The sequence below is a fragment of the Haliaeetus leucocephalus genome, unplaced genomic scaffold (assembly GCF_000737465.1).
Source record: "Haliaeetus leucocephalus isolate CR32 unplaced genomic scaffold, Haliaeetus_leucocephalus-4.0 Scaffold526, whole genome shotgun sequence".
Taxonomy (NCBI): Eukaryota; Metazoa; Chordata; class Aves; order Accipitriformes; family Accipitridae; genus Haliaeetus; species Haliaeetus leucocephalus.
This window is the reverse complement of record NW_010972962.1, coordinates 7,317,306-7,333,918: the sequence shown is the minus strand read 5'-3', so window position 1 is coordinate 7,333,918 and position 16,613 is coordinate 7,317,306. Positions and strand designations below refer to the sequence as shown.

Sequence of the window (16,613 nt, the reverse complement as noted above, 5' to 3'; positions counted from 1 at the left end):
TTTTATCAGATCCTTGTCTGGCATCACACTGACATCCTTTACATCTCTAAATCTATTTGGAGAGGCTACACATCCACACACCAATTTTACTCTGATCAGTGTAGGTTCTTATGACACACTGGATCTCTACAAAACACCACTGCTTGGAAACTCAGGTCTTTACACCAAATACAACTGCACTGGTGCCCCGTAGCCTAATATGGGTTGTAAGAAGTTCAGCACATGCTTCCCAATAAATTTTATATATAACAACACTCCCTAATACCAATGAAAAATGTGTACCATGTAACACAAAATCCTAGTGTTCCCGACCCAGATCCACAGAGGTGATGAAAGAAGAGAGTTCAGCTGTCTGGACAGCCTTTCCAAGGAAGCTATTTAGACTGCTGCAGCATACGACAAAAGATTCTGCTCCACCTGAGGAGCCACCATGTGTACCAGGAGCCACACTTTCCTGGGCCCCCGCAATGCCGGGAGGCCCAGCACTACAGCACAGCTCATTTCAGGAGTCTGACAATGAACTGCAGTGAGGCAGCAATGGGGAGCCAGGTTTCGCCATGATCAACAATGCATATGAATGCTCATGCTGGAGGAGCCCGAGGTTCCTAGGCAGTCTTAGCTTTGTTTACTTCTCATGTTCAACATTTCTGTTTTGTCCCCTTGGTTACTCTGCTAGGAGTTTCCCTATCTCATGTCTTAGATTTGAGCCAGACATGAGCGGTTAGTTCAGTGCGTTGAGAAGATGCCCCACTGGTGCAAGCTCGGGAGGTGGCTCCCCACTCCTTCTGCCTTCTCCCAAGTCAGAAGTGCATGGCACGTTCCCTAAAGGACCTGTATCTTGGAGAAACACACATTAGTACCTTTCACCTTTGAAAATCCTGACCAGAGTAGAGCAGGGGGAGTGGACTTACTTCAAACTGCCAGTGTGTAACTGTTTACTTCAAACTGCCAGGGATAACGATCATTTTGCTGCTTTTAACTAATGCCCATTTTGTGTTCTCTCCTTTCTACTGACATACACATTGTATAGCATCAAACATATAACAGATTTTGTATTCTAGTCCATCTATGAAGTCTCTGGCTTTATATCATGGTTTGCTTTCCTATTATTTCAAAAATTCTATTTCCTAACCCTGTTCCTATGTAATGAAGGGGAAAAGAGAATGTTAACTCTCATAAGAAAAAGAAAACATCCAGTGCTGAAGCTAGAACAATCAGCCTACAAATATTCTTCTTAGGTCTGTCTCAGTTTTTTCTACCTCTGAATTTCTAGTCATCCCCCTTACTTGAAAGTAAAATTTAAGAAGTGTTTCATTTCAGAGTCACCATCCCCTTAACTGCAAAGTGGGACTGGGGGCCCTGAAAGAAATCCAGTACAATCCACTGACATTCATACACATGCAGCATTTAATCAAACTGCAAGAGCCATCCTAGCACAGTCTGTATGGGGGTGGTTATCGTGGGAGATGTCACACAGAGACAACAGGCTGATAAAAAAAAACATTTACATACATGCTACAGCCCACTGCAAGGAGCTACCATCTCTAAGCTCTGTCGTGTGAGAGGAAAGCAAGCAGCCTTTGCCAGCACCAAGTACTGACAACAAACGTGCCCATCCATGCAGTCAGAAAAACAGGGCTGGGGTTGATCAGAGACAGGGGAATGAATGAACAACTCCAGAAAGGTTTCTTGCCACAGTAAGTACAGAGCAATATACAGTGTATTAAAACAGCTACTATGCTACATTGCACACATTTCTCTACTTGTAAAGGGCAAGAAGGAAAAATGACCCACATAATGCGACATTAGTCATGGTTCTTTCTGCTAATACCATATGCACTGACCTGATGTCATCAGAGTATAAAATCTTCTACAGAATCTGAACAGGGCTATTCTTCCCTATCACAGAAATGCAATGAAAAGAAAAATTAGAGCAAACAAACTGCAAATCCAATAGACAAAGTGAAGAACAGAAGAATAACAACAAAAGTTCCCTGCTCTTGCAGCCACCAACTCAGTCCTCACAGTGTAAAGCCCCAACAATTACAGAATTGCTCAAGGTGCAGTTGGACAAGACTGTTTACAAGCCGTCCAGCCCCGAAAGCACAAATTCCACAAACTCTTCTCCATCCCCCAGTTATCAACACAGAAAAAACTTTGCAGCACAACATACATTTTAAATTCAGCTCAGTTCCCAAGAAGTGTCAGAAGGCCACAAAAGCGCATGCTACTTCCACACTGGATTTAGCAAGAGAAGTGTAGCTCTTGCTAAGACAGAATTAGCTTCTGAGTAAAGCATAAAGCCATATGCTTTCTTGGTAGCTGGTTAAGGTAAAGGGACTTGGGTATTTTTCACAACCAGTCATGGTAAGATAATACCAACTTATAACTTATCTACGCTAAGATTTTTCTCATGTGAATTGGGTGCCCAAATTTAAATATATAAATACACATATACCATAAGAAAGTTGTATTCAGTGAAAAGACAGATTTCTAATAGAGTATGGCCCAAGCTCAAGATTTAAAGAGAGACATGCTTCCAGATTATCCTTTTTAAAAGAACAAACTCTTCCTACCCACTTCAGAAAGAGTGACTTTCTATGTATAGAAACACTGCTTTTCTTTCCTGCATAAAGATAAGGCTTCCATTCATCTCTAGCTCTCCCAAAGATTCATCTCTAGCTCTTGATCTCTCTATAATCTTTGCCCCTTCTTGTCCCCTTCTAAAGCTATTCTGCATTTATGTCAGAAAAAACCCAAACCCATAAGGTTTGTAAGTGGCGTCACTGAACTGATTTCCTCCTAAAGCTGAAATGCACTGCTCTCATTCATGGAAACCTGAAAGGCGAGACTTTATGAGGGCTTATTTCCACTTTCATCTCACTCAGTCCTTGTCAAGGGAAGACATCATATCATGTAGCTCCCATGCTCAGAGGTGATGTTATTACCAGCACTGGAACATACATGTGCACATGGACATACAGTACCAGATTCTCAGCAACATAAATATGAAAATTCATGCTGGAAGGGATCCCAAGAGGTCAATCTTTCTGCTCAAAGCAGTGCCAGCTCAGGGCATTACCCAGCCTGGTCTTGAAAGCTTCAGCGCATAGATGGAGACTGCACAATTGCTAGGGAGAAGAGGAGGCTAAGGTGGCTTTCTTCTTTTCCTCCAGTTCATAAACAAGTTCATCAAACAGCAGCATTCCTCCTTCTGAGTAGGAGAACTATACCAATCTACTCACAGGTTCTTTTCATTTTCCTTTTTACACAGACTTCCAGCCTCCTGTATTTGGATGAATTTACACTACTGAGGAATGGTGGGTTCATGGTGCAAGAATTCAGGGTCAGCAGCAGCACACCACTTTCACCAACAGTGTCAGCCTGCAGCTGCTAAAACCCCATAGCCCAGGAGCATCAGAGCTACCTGGCAATCTAAGGAAGGATCAAAGAAACACAACACCACACAGAGCATGAAGCTTACCTCTTGTGTTGTGTCCTAGTGCTACACTTGTGTTGAACACAGCTATGGCAACTTGAAACAAAAGACAGCTTAGGGTGGAACTTGCACGCCTGCCAACTGCATCACCACCAGCCTGCAGAGCAAGGTTACAGAACGTATGCTCCTGGGCCACACATAAAGGCCATCCTGGCCAGAAGCCAGTGTGCTGCCAAGCTAAGTGCATGCAATAGTTCTACTCTACCTACAGGAAGGTAATTAATTTTTCTTGAGGTAAGCCAGATGTGAACATATTGCATGGCAACTCCTGCAGGGAAACTGGTTGTGTGCATGTTTTCACTCTGTGGCAAATGCCAGGTCATTCTGGGTAGCTGTCCCCAAGGGGAGGGTGCACTTCATTTCTAGCATGCAGCTTTCAGCCTAGTTCAGAAGCGTGGCTCTAGAAAATCAATTAGCATTGAAATAAGACTATTTTTAAGACTAGCTCTTCAAACATATACACATGCATGCTGACTAATCAAAGTTCAGCAGAATCCTAAACAGTTTTCAAAGACAAAATTTAAAAGCACAACCAAACCATTTTAGAGATGGCATTATGACCAGCCTGCCCTGCCTGCTAAGGTTTGAACTTAAGAGCACAGCACTCAATCAAACTCTTATATTACAGTGTCTTGGAAAGCAAAACAGCCTGAACCTTAACAAGCCAAAGCAGCAGTTGGGATTAGGTTGACATAGGCAAGACTCAGCACTATGCATTATTTCTGCCACTATTCACAGCAGTTCTAATAATTCACATCATGGGTCTCGACACCCATCTCCCCACCAATTAAGCTATGATTTTTCAGGATTTATTTGCAATGCAAATAGATAAAGAGCAGGAAGAAAGGCCTAGAAGCCCTTGGTTTTGAACACATTCATTCATACATACTGCAACTCATGAAAGGTGGAGTGGAAGAGAGAAGTTTTGTTTTGCAAGAAAGCTGCACAAACTTCTCTCACCATTGCTTCCTATCATACAGAATTATTGTGTATTCATAGCAATCCATTATAATCTTGAGGTATTTTTCATGTAAGTCTCAAAGGTAGAAAGGCAGAAAATTCCAGTAACCCTAAATAAAGTTATCTGAAGACCTTTTTGTCCATAAGCTGGGAATGAAGGCTGAAAATGTAAGTAACCTGTGCAAGGCTGCTTAGTTGCATCAAAGCAGAACTCAAGACCCCTACTCCCAGCCTTCCCACTAGATGCAATAAATCAATGCTAACAATGTTGCTCCCAACTATTTTGAAATTAAGAGCTCTATCTGGTTAGCCTTGTAATTACACCTAAAGCTGGCTGTTAAAACTAGGACAGCTTTTTGACTGAGTGGCTGTGAAGCCAGAAGGGAGCAAGCACTCCCCTGAGATGGAACCTCAGTCACCTACCCCTGATCAATGCCGTGTAGGCTCTCCATCACACTGCATATATTACTGCCTAGCAGAAATCATCAGCCTTAATCCAAAGATGCTTATTTTTCTGAGCATATCAAGACCTGCTGCCTATCAGCTGGCTGCTCTTAAGCTTCATGGCACACCTTTGAACCTTAGCTTTAACCTGTAATAGTGGTCTCCAAACTTTTTTGATCACCCTCCCCTATGAGTAAAAAAAATAGTTATTGAGCATGCACATTCAACATACGTATATAATTATATACACACACTGCTTTACAATGTCTTTATTTTATATTTATGTGTTTATCTTTTAAAAAATACCTGATAAGTAGCATGCTACTGACAGCCACCTATCATCACAGAAAAGGCCTGCAAATTCAGAACACTTAACTTTTTGTAAAAGCAAAAAGGCACAATTTGTCTAAGTTTGACAGCTCTTTTAAGCATTTTGCCATGAGACAACCAGTGAGCTTTGGTGCGGTACAAAAGATTTTCATGGCCACTCCCCATCTCATTAAAAAGTATTGTAAAGATTCTATTTAAAAGTCTTGTGTTTATAGTTAACCCCATTGATGACATCCTACAGCACTTTGTGCACTTCTGGGTCCCCCTTTGCTGCCAAGTATTTCTTAGTGTATTTCATTATTGAACCAGAATCTAGCAAACTCCTTAAGCTGAGACATCTTAGAAACATTTGTACTTTTGTGCAACTGTACAGCAAACCTCCCACACTGCGTAATTTATTCTAATACTTGTTTCTTCAAGTCTTTGGCAATGTCTTCTATGTGTCTTCCAAAGGAATGCATTTTAGTTTATTGCCATATTGTTTTCTGTGTATTATTTCAGCCGTTTTGCCATGGCAGGAAGAACAAGTGTTTCCCTGATGGTATGTGTTTTTTCATCTCTTGCTGTCATGTATGAAACTTCAGAGGCTTCTAAAACTTTAAGTTTAATGAAATTTTTTGAAGTACTGAATTGAGTATCATTGGACCTTAAACATCACTGATGAGATCTGACTAGTCTGCCATTGCTTTTACCTGATGAAGAGCTCATGCTAGGAGTAGTGTTAGCTCTGCCATTTTCTTACTGTTCACTTGTGCTCATGCTATTAGTATTACCTGCAATCCACCGTTTCTTGCAGGGAATCTTTAAGCTACTTGCCTATTTCACGAGGGTTAGTTTAGTTAAAACTAGATAATATAATACATAAATCCACTTAACCAGGCACACGAGAACTGCAATACACAGGCAGTGAACAAAAAAGTAAGGGTGCCCCATGAGCCCCTCTGCTGTGTGGAACACCCACTCTTTTGCAAGACACTTCATGGGCTGTATGTGACATGGGACCCTCTGACATACATACTGAAGGAGGGCACCACTGTCAATCCAATACATTAGTAAAGCTTAACTTTAATTTTTTTTAAGAAAAAATAAATATAAATAAAAGTTCTAATATTTCTCTCCTGCACCCCAGTGGATCATCTTAGCCCCTGGGACACACGCACCCCACTTTGGGGACCACTGTTATAAACATCTTAATTGTCCTGGTACAAGAGGCCACCTCCATTCCATAACATATCTGATAGCAGTTAAGGAGACATCTTTGCTGGAGTGATGCTCTGGGGCACAGCAAACACAGGGGAGAACAGCAATCTCTTAGAGCCCCACATCTAAAGGACTTTGTCTACACCATCCACATCCATAAACTTTCACGGCATGCTGCAAGAATTAATTTTTTTTCCCTGGTCTAAATACAACAGGCAGAAGCAGAAGAGAAAAAATGAAAAGTGGATGGGGCACAAAGGAGAGAGATGGTGCTGATAACCACGTATTTGGATCTATTCAGCTTGAGCTGATCTGCATCACAGCTTGGCAGCATCACCAGCAGTGATGCAGTCACAGTCACTGAACCAGACTACCCCACTTTCACGTGTACTTTGGGAGCAGGAGGAAGAAAAGAGGTAGGTAATTCTGATTTTACTATTCTGATTCGTATCAAGAACTCAAGCCAATTACATTTCAAATTTGTTAGAACCGTCATTGCCTGCGAGGACCAACAGGATTGTTGCCCTGTCACTTAAAAGATGGTCAAAGACATTCAGACTGTACTCAAGGGTATACCAGTACATGGAAATCTTCCCATAGCCACTGGACACATATCATGCTACACAACACAGCCCCAGCACGGGGACAGCATCGTAGCCATCTAAAAGCTACCTCTAGCTTAGGCCATCTGAGAGTCCATTTGTATGTTTGTTCTTTTAGTGAAAATAAGTGTAGCATGTTGTCTCATATTACCACACAAACATTGTGTGTTCCTTGTTCCGTCTCCTCAGAAAAGCATATGCAAATATTCTTGTATCTCCTGGTGCTGCTGACTCCACAGCTTTAGAGAACTAAATCATAGTGCAGAAGGTAGAGAAGGTTTTGTGCGTGTGTGCAACCAGCACCTGGAATTGTGTGTGGAGAAGGGAGTGGAAGACTAACAAAACTTTACCATCACAGAAACCAAATCACATTAACAAAAGGAACAAGAAGTTATTTTCTTTTTCCACTTTCCAAATTTCAGTTATTTGCATGTAGTGGCCTGCAGCTAACTCTCCTCAGAAGTCTAAAGTCACACCCATGCTGCATTTGTGCATAGCAGATTGTGCTAAACAAACTACTTCTAAAATGCAAACAGAATGAAAAGTAAACTATCCTATCCAACAGCAAAAAAGAGCTCATAGAGTGCAACAGCAAAGCCTAAGTGCACCAAGAATGCCAAGGCTTGGCAACTCTTCCACATCCAAGCTGGAAAGCAGTGGCACCGATGCACACAATTCACCAACATGCAAGAGCTTCAAATTCATCACTGTCACAAATTGAGAGCAACTCCAAACTCTTAAATTTCTATTCTGAAAACCCAAATAAGACATACTAATACCAGGCCCTTTGTAGATGCTGATGTCTTGATAAAACTGGGCTTTTGCCTCTCAGCTACTCTGATGCCAACATCAATAAACAGCATGCTTCCTGTCAAGCTGTCAGAATTGTGAAAACTAGCACTTTGCAGTGTACACCAGGTATAGAATAAAGTCTCTCTCTCTCTCTGATGTGGATTAACATTTAAAAGATGCAGCTTTTATAAAGCAAAAGTGAAAACAACTTCCGCCAACAAAATGCCTTACCCTCAGTTACTCAGTTCTTAATGTTATATTGCATCATATATCCTTGTGCCTGGGACTCAGTTTTTCTAATGGCCAGGCAAGAAAACGAGTTTATTATGTAGGCTCTGTTTAAAGGAACCCATCTCCCCACAGATCTCAATGCACAGAGAGATGAATCTCACCCCTGCTTAGTCATCAGAGAAGGATTCCAACAAAGGAATTTGTACCCTGCCCCTGACAGATCCTTTATTTTTAAAAAAAAAAAAAAAAAAGCAAAGAAATTTTTTCTTCCACTGCAGTTCTACTTAGTCACAGCAGCAGCTGAAAATACTGATGAAAGTAACCTCACTGAGTAGCTGCTAGTAGAAGAAACAGTAGTTAAGGAATAGGAGACTACTGCAAGCCAATATATCATATCAAAAGCAACATATAGGTTAACACAGCTGCATACTGCCAAGTGTCAATCATACTCATGAAGCCCATTATCACCCAAGAGCAACATATTTGTACGAAAAAAGTGTAAGCAAAGTTTTAGATAATTTTTCCCTCAACTGTCACCCAAGCCTATGCTTTTCTCTTCTTAACTTTGTGCCCAGTATAATCCTGGCTCTTCAGGATCAACAAACTTTCCTAAAGACTACAAGGAATGCTGGTGGTGTCTTTAGGAAAGTCTTATCTGCCCTCCTAAACACTACAAGGAATTCAAGCACCTCAACCAGCGTTGTTGCTTCCAAGGTAGGAAGTTCCAGACAGTAGTGAATTGGGACCCCAGGGAAGTCAGCAAACTTTAAAATAACAACCCTCCTGGTTTAAACAGGATGATTAGAGTAAAGAAGATTTAAACTCTCAAGAAAAGCCTACAGGAAGCATGCCATAATGTCAACAGTGCCTAAACAACATCATAATCGACACTGAAACTAATGGGGAGAGGTAGGGAAAGAATTCAGGCTCTTAGGATTTTCCCGGCCCCTTACAACCTACTGCCCATTTCTGCTAAATGGGTACACTAAAGCACGTTGCCTCCATGTCAGTCAGTAGTAGCAAAGCAGGCAGGATGAAAACTCAGCTTTTTATGGGAGAGTCGGTTGTGCTGGGAGGAGGGGAGGAAGAGCTGAGTTCCCTCTTTTTTTACCACTAGCAGATCTGGATATTTTCCTTGTAGTCATGAGGCTACTGAACAGTAATACAGAAATGGATCATCTTTATCTTGGCATGTGCAATTACAGCATGCTTTTACCTTCCCCCATTAGTGCCCAGAGAGGACATAAAGAACATTACTTATTTGAACATGGAAAAAATGCCATCAACTTTCCATTAATCCATTTCCTACACTTGTCTCAGTTGACAGGACAAGGTATGTCCATACATAGTAAGATCCACACACACTATCTCTAGGTATTAAATCAAAGTTTTTCTTAGAGAACTTCAAGAACTCTTAAAAATCAGCCTGTAGAAAACATCCCAAACATAAGAGTATGCATAACCACAGGGAGGGTTTTTTTGCATCCAAGAGGCAGAACAGCATTCCTAACACTCGTCTGCAAAAAGGATAACACACCTTGCAAAATGTTATGCCCTCTGAAATGAGGAGCAGTCTCAGAAAACGCACATGTAGCCTGCTAACAGATTTGTAAAACATGACCTGAATTAAAAGTTCTTCCTGCAAAAAAAAGTTAGAAGTGTAAATTCTTTTTCAAAAGATTACAAAAGAAATTACGACCCTGCAAAGCTACATAATGTTTCCAAACTCAGTTTATCTGTACTTGGAATTGTTCAACCTACTGGCACTCAGAATCATTCCACACAGTCTGTATTCCAGTACACTCAACCGTTTTGGTATTGACATCTCACTTACCAACAACTAAGTGGACAAAAATCTCATCCCCGAGAAGCTAACTGGAAACTCTGCTTTCAAAAGGACTCTATTTAAAAGTAAGGCTGTCTAAGTTAAGCCCATAACACACAATAACTCATTAACATTATTTGAATGGAATATATCCTTGCACTATGGGATCAGTAGCATTCTGTAAAAAAAATTGAACTGGAGAAGTTAGTGGCTTAGGAACTGAAATAAGAGTTTGATGAAGTACTGAAATGAGTCTTTAAAATAGAGGTGCTCTCTTCCAGGGAGAAAAAAACCCCAACAAAAACCCAAGAAAAACCCCACCTTTCTTTCTCCCTTTCAGTTCTCTCCACTAATTTAGTTCAATGATTAGCTTTTCAAAGCTGATGAACCAATAAAGCTTTGACTAAATAAAACCAAGCAGGAAAGCTTATTTTTCCCATTTTAATCTACAAATTAAAAAAAATACACACATGACAAGAAATTTACCAGTCTCAACACCTACCAGAAACATTGAGTTAAAACACTGTAGCAAATGAAATTCATTTGTTTAACTTAAAAGATTTTCTTAATCAAATTCTTTAAAGAGAGGAGGGAAAAGTAGATTTTTGCAATAAAGCTATCTTTAACTGTACATTTTATTCTAATTTCCAAACAAATGCAGCTGAATACAAATCTCACCTAGGAAATTAATCATTCTGTAGAAAACCGTATCAGAAAATGAATGACACACAAGCAAATGTCAAAATTAAAGACTCCATTGAAGTGTGTGAACAAGTGGGTGATAATCCTCTGATTAGCTAGAATGAACAATTTTAATACCAGACTTATGTTTGCTGAATGCAAGCCTACATGTTTTAAGAGTTCTGCAAATCAACAAAATAAAAAATTAATTAAGCAGCACAAGCACAAAGGAAGTTTAAAATACATTATTCAAGTTTTGAGGCTTCAGTTGGTCAATCATGACTACAACCAAACAGGTAGTTTTCAAACCAGCCAAGTAAAAGGTCAGGTTTTCTGTTTATTATCTCTGTGGGATATCACCATTTTCCTTTTAGGACACCACCATAACCTCCAAACAACCACTTCCAGCATTACAAACCCATGACAAAGATTTCACATGGGGAGAAAGCAGAACAATATACTTCCAAGCAATACTGACCACATTATCATTAAAGTTTTACAAGATACAACCATAAGAGAGGAACAGGAAAACATGTAAGCTCAGCAATTTGTCCTAAAAATTAACAGAACCCAACCCAAACCAAAACCCCCTAAAAACCCACAATGAGCTGGACTGAACCCAGAACTCTGGATGCACACTCCAGGCTGTTTATCAAGGTCAGGAAAAACCCTCGCATGGTGGATTCAGGGTTTGGCTTTCAGCAACAGCATTCACAGCTCTTAGGAGGGCTCTAAAGACCAGTGGCTCAATCCAGCAGAGTTTGTCTCATGATCTTACATTTTTTCAGAAGTGTCACGCTACAGATCTTAAACAACTTTAATGACTTAAATGGGCTCAAGAACAAAATAAAAATTGCTCCAAGCCACTGAACTAACAGAGTGTCATTTCCTTGTATGTGTCACTTATGGTTGGACTTGTTATATCAAAACACAGACTATGATCACCTTATTGTCTTCCACATGGATTTTTCTAGACCTAAAAAGGCCGACCTTACAATGCAGCCTTTTGATACAATGGATCCCTTTTCTAAAGTGTTAAAAAAAAAATTTTTAGAAACAAATTTACAAGGGATTCATTTCACCCATCTTTAGACACCCACGAACAAGTTAGTCCACAACCTCCTCTCACAGTTGCCAAAGAGGAGACTGTATTGTACAATACCATGCACTTCATCTGTGTCATACACCATTTGAAGAGGTGATTAATCACCCCAGAACTGCCAAATTCTGACTGTATAGAGAGTTCAGACTGGAGCTGCACAAATTAAACCCATCCTGAGCTCAATATGGCCAATAATAACAAAAAAATTACTGCAGGATGAACTGGGAGAAAAGGATAAAAAAAGAGGCAGTGGGACTATTAAAGCTTTAACTCACTAGAAAACCAGCTAGATACCATTTGCAATCCTATGTCATTGCTGCACAGATGTAGATAGCTACCTATCTCCAGACTACCCCACTCCAGGTGAAAGTAGTACAGTGCCTGGCCTGACAGCTGATCTGGTGAACACAGGGAGCTCCTCTGCACAGGGCTGCCTCACCTTGCAGCAGCTCTGATGCTACGCATCCTGACTGCAAGCCAAAAACCCTCACATTCATTACAAAGATAGGACCCACACGCCACATCAGCCCTGCCTGAGCTTTCACCACTCAGGCTGGCAACAGCCTCCCTCAACGCGGCTCTCAGCATGCTCTCACGCAGCGCAGGAAAAAAGGCTGTGCAACAAACATTGCAACAACATAGGAGCCTTCCTACAAAGTCGGAATTTAGGTATGCTGAAACCCTGACTAAAACTATATTGTGCTTTGCAAAGGTTAGGTTGTGACCTACCCTACTACCAGGAATATTTATCCACTGGTAGCAGAGGTCTCTGCAGGGTTTCTGCAGCAAGCACAGACAGAGGGAAAACAATGGGCTCTGGCAGTTACAAATGTTGTTCCAAAGTCTTTTTTACTTGCTTGTTTCAAATGGACAACACCAGGTAACAAAGCCACAACATGTCCCAAGTGAATCAGAAGCAAAATAAGAGCTAGTTTGCTTACTCAGTACTGTTTTATGCAACAGACAGAACTGCTTGCATCATTGTGAACTAAGCAGAGGTTTTAAGGAGGAATTAACTTTACAGAGGATGGGCAGGAAGGATACAAGTACAGACCAACCACCTATTAACTAACCATTGAGGTTAGTCATAGTGAAAAATCAAACTGTTATCAGAGCTCTACTCACAGTGTCCACATAACTTCTCTCCTCACAATGCAGGGATTTAGAAACAGGACAAGCAGAAGCAGCCAGTTGAGAATCATAGAATCATTTAGGTTGGAAAAGACCTTCAAGATCATCAAGTCCAACCATCATCCATGCCCACTAAACATGTTCTGGAGTACCCCATCTACTCATTTTTTGAATACCTCCAGGGATAGTGACTCAACCACCTCCCTGGGCAGCCTATTCCAATGTCTGACAACCCTCTCAGTAAAGAAATTTTTCCTAATATCTAACCTAAATCTCCCCTGCCACAACTTGAGGCCATTTCCTCTTGTCCTATCTGCAGCCACCTGACAGAAGAGACCAGCACCCACCTCACTACAACCCCCTTTCAGGTAGTTGTAGAGAGCGATAAGGTCTCCCCTCAGCCTCCTCTTTTCTAGACTAAACAGCCCCAGCTCCCTCAGCTGCTCCTCATAAGACTTGTGCTCCAGGCCCCTCACCAACTTGGTTGCCCTCCTCTGAACACACTCCAGCACCTCAATGTCTTTCCTGTAGTGAGGGGCCCAAAACTGAACACAGTACTCAAGGTGCGGCCTCACCAGTGCCGAGTACAGGGGAACAACCGCCTCCCTGCTCCTGCTGGCCACACTATTTCTGATGCAGGCCAGGATGCCGTTGGCCCCCTTGGCCACCTGGGCACACTGCTGGCTCATATTCAGCCGGCTGTCAACCAGCACCCCAGGTCTTTCGCTGCTTGGCAGCTTCCCAGCCACTCTTCCACAAGCCTGTAATGCTGCATGGGGTTGTTGTGACCGAAGCGCAGGACCCGGCACTTGGCCTCATTGAACTTCATACACTTGGCCTCAGCCCATCAATCCAGCCTGTCCAGATCTCTCTGTAGAGCCTTCCTACCCTCAAGCAGATCGACCCTGCCTCCCAACTTGGTGTCATCTGCAAACTTGCTGAGGGTGCACTCGATCCCCTCATCCAGATCACTGATAAAGATATTAAACAGAACTGGCCCCAATACTGAGCCCTGGGGAACACCACTTGTGACCTGCCACCAACTGGATTTCACCCCATTCACCACAACCCTCTGGGCTCATCCATCCATCCAGTTTTTCACCCAGCGAAAAGTACACTTGTCCAAGCCATGAGGCGCCAGCTTCTCAAGGAGTATGCCATGAGAGACAGTGTCAAAGGCCTTGCTGAAGTCAAGGTAAGATAACATCCACAGCCGTTCCCTCATCCACTAGGTGGGTCACCTGGTCATAGAAGGAGATCAGGTTGGTCAAGCAGTACCTGCCTTTCGCAAACCCATGCTGACTGGGCCTGATCCCCTGCTTGTCCTGCATATGTCATGTGAGTGCTCTCAAGACAAACTGTTCCATAATCTTCCCTGGTACCAAGGGCAGACTGACAGGCCTGTAGTTCCTCGGATCCTCCCTCTGACCCTTCTTGTAAATGGGCATCACATTGGCAAGCCTCCAGTCCTCTGGGACCTCCCCTGTTGACCAGGATTGCTGATAGACGATGGAAAATGGAAGAGTCATGCCCTCTCTGCCATTTCTCCTTTTACTTGTCAACTGCTCAAGTCCCTGCATTTATAAAGAACGTCAATGTTTACTGCTTGATACTCACCTTGGGTGGAAGTCTACTGAGCAAGGTAAGCAAGAAACTTTTTCCCTGTTCAACTTCTGCAGTCCAATCACAAGGGTGCAAATCCATATTGCTTCTTAGCATAACATGAACCTACTACATGCTATGGACCTTCAGAGGAAGACCCCAGAGATTTAGCTCAATGTCCAACCTTCAGTGTTGTGGAGCTCAAAAGGTGCTCTAAAAAAAGCAAACTCAGTTTTGCTGGTTCACATTTCATTTCTACCACTGATTTCACCTATGCAGCTCCTCCCAGTGTATCCCAGATCTTTCTCATTACATTTTTATTTGTTTCCAACTGTAAAAGGTTAAGTGTGAGTGCCTTCAATTCGACTCTTCTTTCTTCCATGACCTTTCCAGCATAATCCTGAGTGCTTGAGAACCTATACTGCCATTCTGCATATAGGCACAACCCAGCAGTACTACCTACACAAAACCAAAGTGGTTTCAAGTTCATAGTAAATGAGACAAAAGTTCTGGTGTTAACTAATGCTGGGTGAACAGGGATATTCTATTAAACCAACAGCTTCCTCCCATTACTGAAAATGTGAATAAGAAATTAAGCGGGGAACCTAAGTTCTGCCTTGAAATAAAGACAGGACTGTGGCTTTTCTGGATTGCTGCTTAAATGATCCTTGCAAAAATTTTACTACCAGTGGTCCTGGTTTTGGCTGGGATAGAGTTAATTTTCTTTCTCATAGCTAGCATAGTGTTGTGTTTTGGATTTAGTACAGAATAATGTTGATAACACACTGATGTTTTCAGTTGTTGCTAAGTAGTGTTTAGACTAAGTCAAGGATTTTTCAGCTTCTCATGCCCAGCCAGCAAGAAGGCTGGAGGGGCACAAGAAGTTGGGAGGGGACACAGCCAGGACAGCTGACCCAAACTGGCCAAAGGGATATTCCATACCATGTGATGTCATGCCCAGTATATAAACTGGGGGGAGTTGGCTGGGAGGGGTGGATTGCTGTTGAGGAACTGACTGGGGATTGGTTGGCAAATGGTAAGCAATTGCATTGTGCATCACTTGTTTTGTATATTCCAATTCTTTTATTATTATTATTGACTTTTTTTATTAATATTATTATTTCCTTCCTTTTCTGTCCTATTAAACTGTCTTTATCTCAGCCCGTGAGTTTTACTTTTTTTTTTTTTTTTCCCCAATTCTCTCCCCCATTCCACTGCAGGGCAGGGAGTGAGTGAGTGGCTGCATGGTGCTTAGTTGCTGGCTGGGGTTAAACCATGACACCAGCGATGTTCAAGTGCATCTTTAAAGAAGGTTTCAGCTTGCATAAGCAGCCAGTAGTTCAACCAAATGCAATAATATGGTATGGATCAACAGAATTTCTGCAGACATACCAAATGAAAACGGGGAATAAGAAAAATCTTTAGCATAAAGTATAAATGAATTTTAAATAATTCAACTCCATGCTGTTATTTGCCCTGCAGAGTTAGCCTGGACAGACATGGTTTGAAATTAAATTTTAAATCCACACCACTATTGCCATAGTTACCTGTACAAACTTCTAACATTTAAGGGCTTATTTCTCTAAGACTGAGAAGTTGAGCACATGCCATGGGGGAACAGTGATCATAGCAGTGAGTGCCCTCTCCAAACTCAGCTGGACAAGCTCCACTCTGCTGGACTTATCTGTGTCAGAAACTTTAGTAGAACACCAAGTGACTTACTGTACCCTTGATAATCTTGGCTAATCTGAAAATAATCATCATGGAGGACATAAAACTGTGGAACAGTAATACACAGAGGTTGCTCTGCAATGGCAGGGGCTCCTTACAGTTTACACACAAACACAGGGGCAACGCAATATTTACATTCCGTGCTAAACCACATGGAAAAAAGAATTACAGCCTGATCTTCTGAGGCAAACACCTCCACTCCCAATACCTTCATATTCAAGTGAGGCAATGAATATCATAGAAGAGGCCTTACAGGAACAGTGTTATTCGATCAGTGCTAATGCATACCTTATCATTACACTCACACCTCACCAAGTGCCTTATCCAGTTCCCAGTGAGGACAGTGCATGTCCTTCAGACTCTGGAGTGCACCAATAGTTGCTCTCAAATACACTGCTATGAATGCACTGGCAGTTACTCACTCCTCTGCACTGTGCAAGTGTTAGCATGAGTTACAAGTAAGTTAGTCCTGCTCCACAAAAG

The 16,613-nt window shown here is 41.9% G+C and overlaps 1 protein-coding gene across 6 annotated transcripts in view; it reads right to left on the bottom strand.

The window, feature by feature from the left end:
* The window catches only part of TTC7A (tetratricopeptide repeat domain 7A), a 181,237-nt gene that overhangs the window by 158,794 nt on the left and 5,830 nt on the right, over positions 1–16,613 (bottom strand). The window lies entirely within an intron of this gene.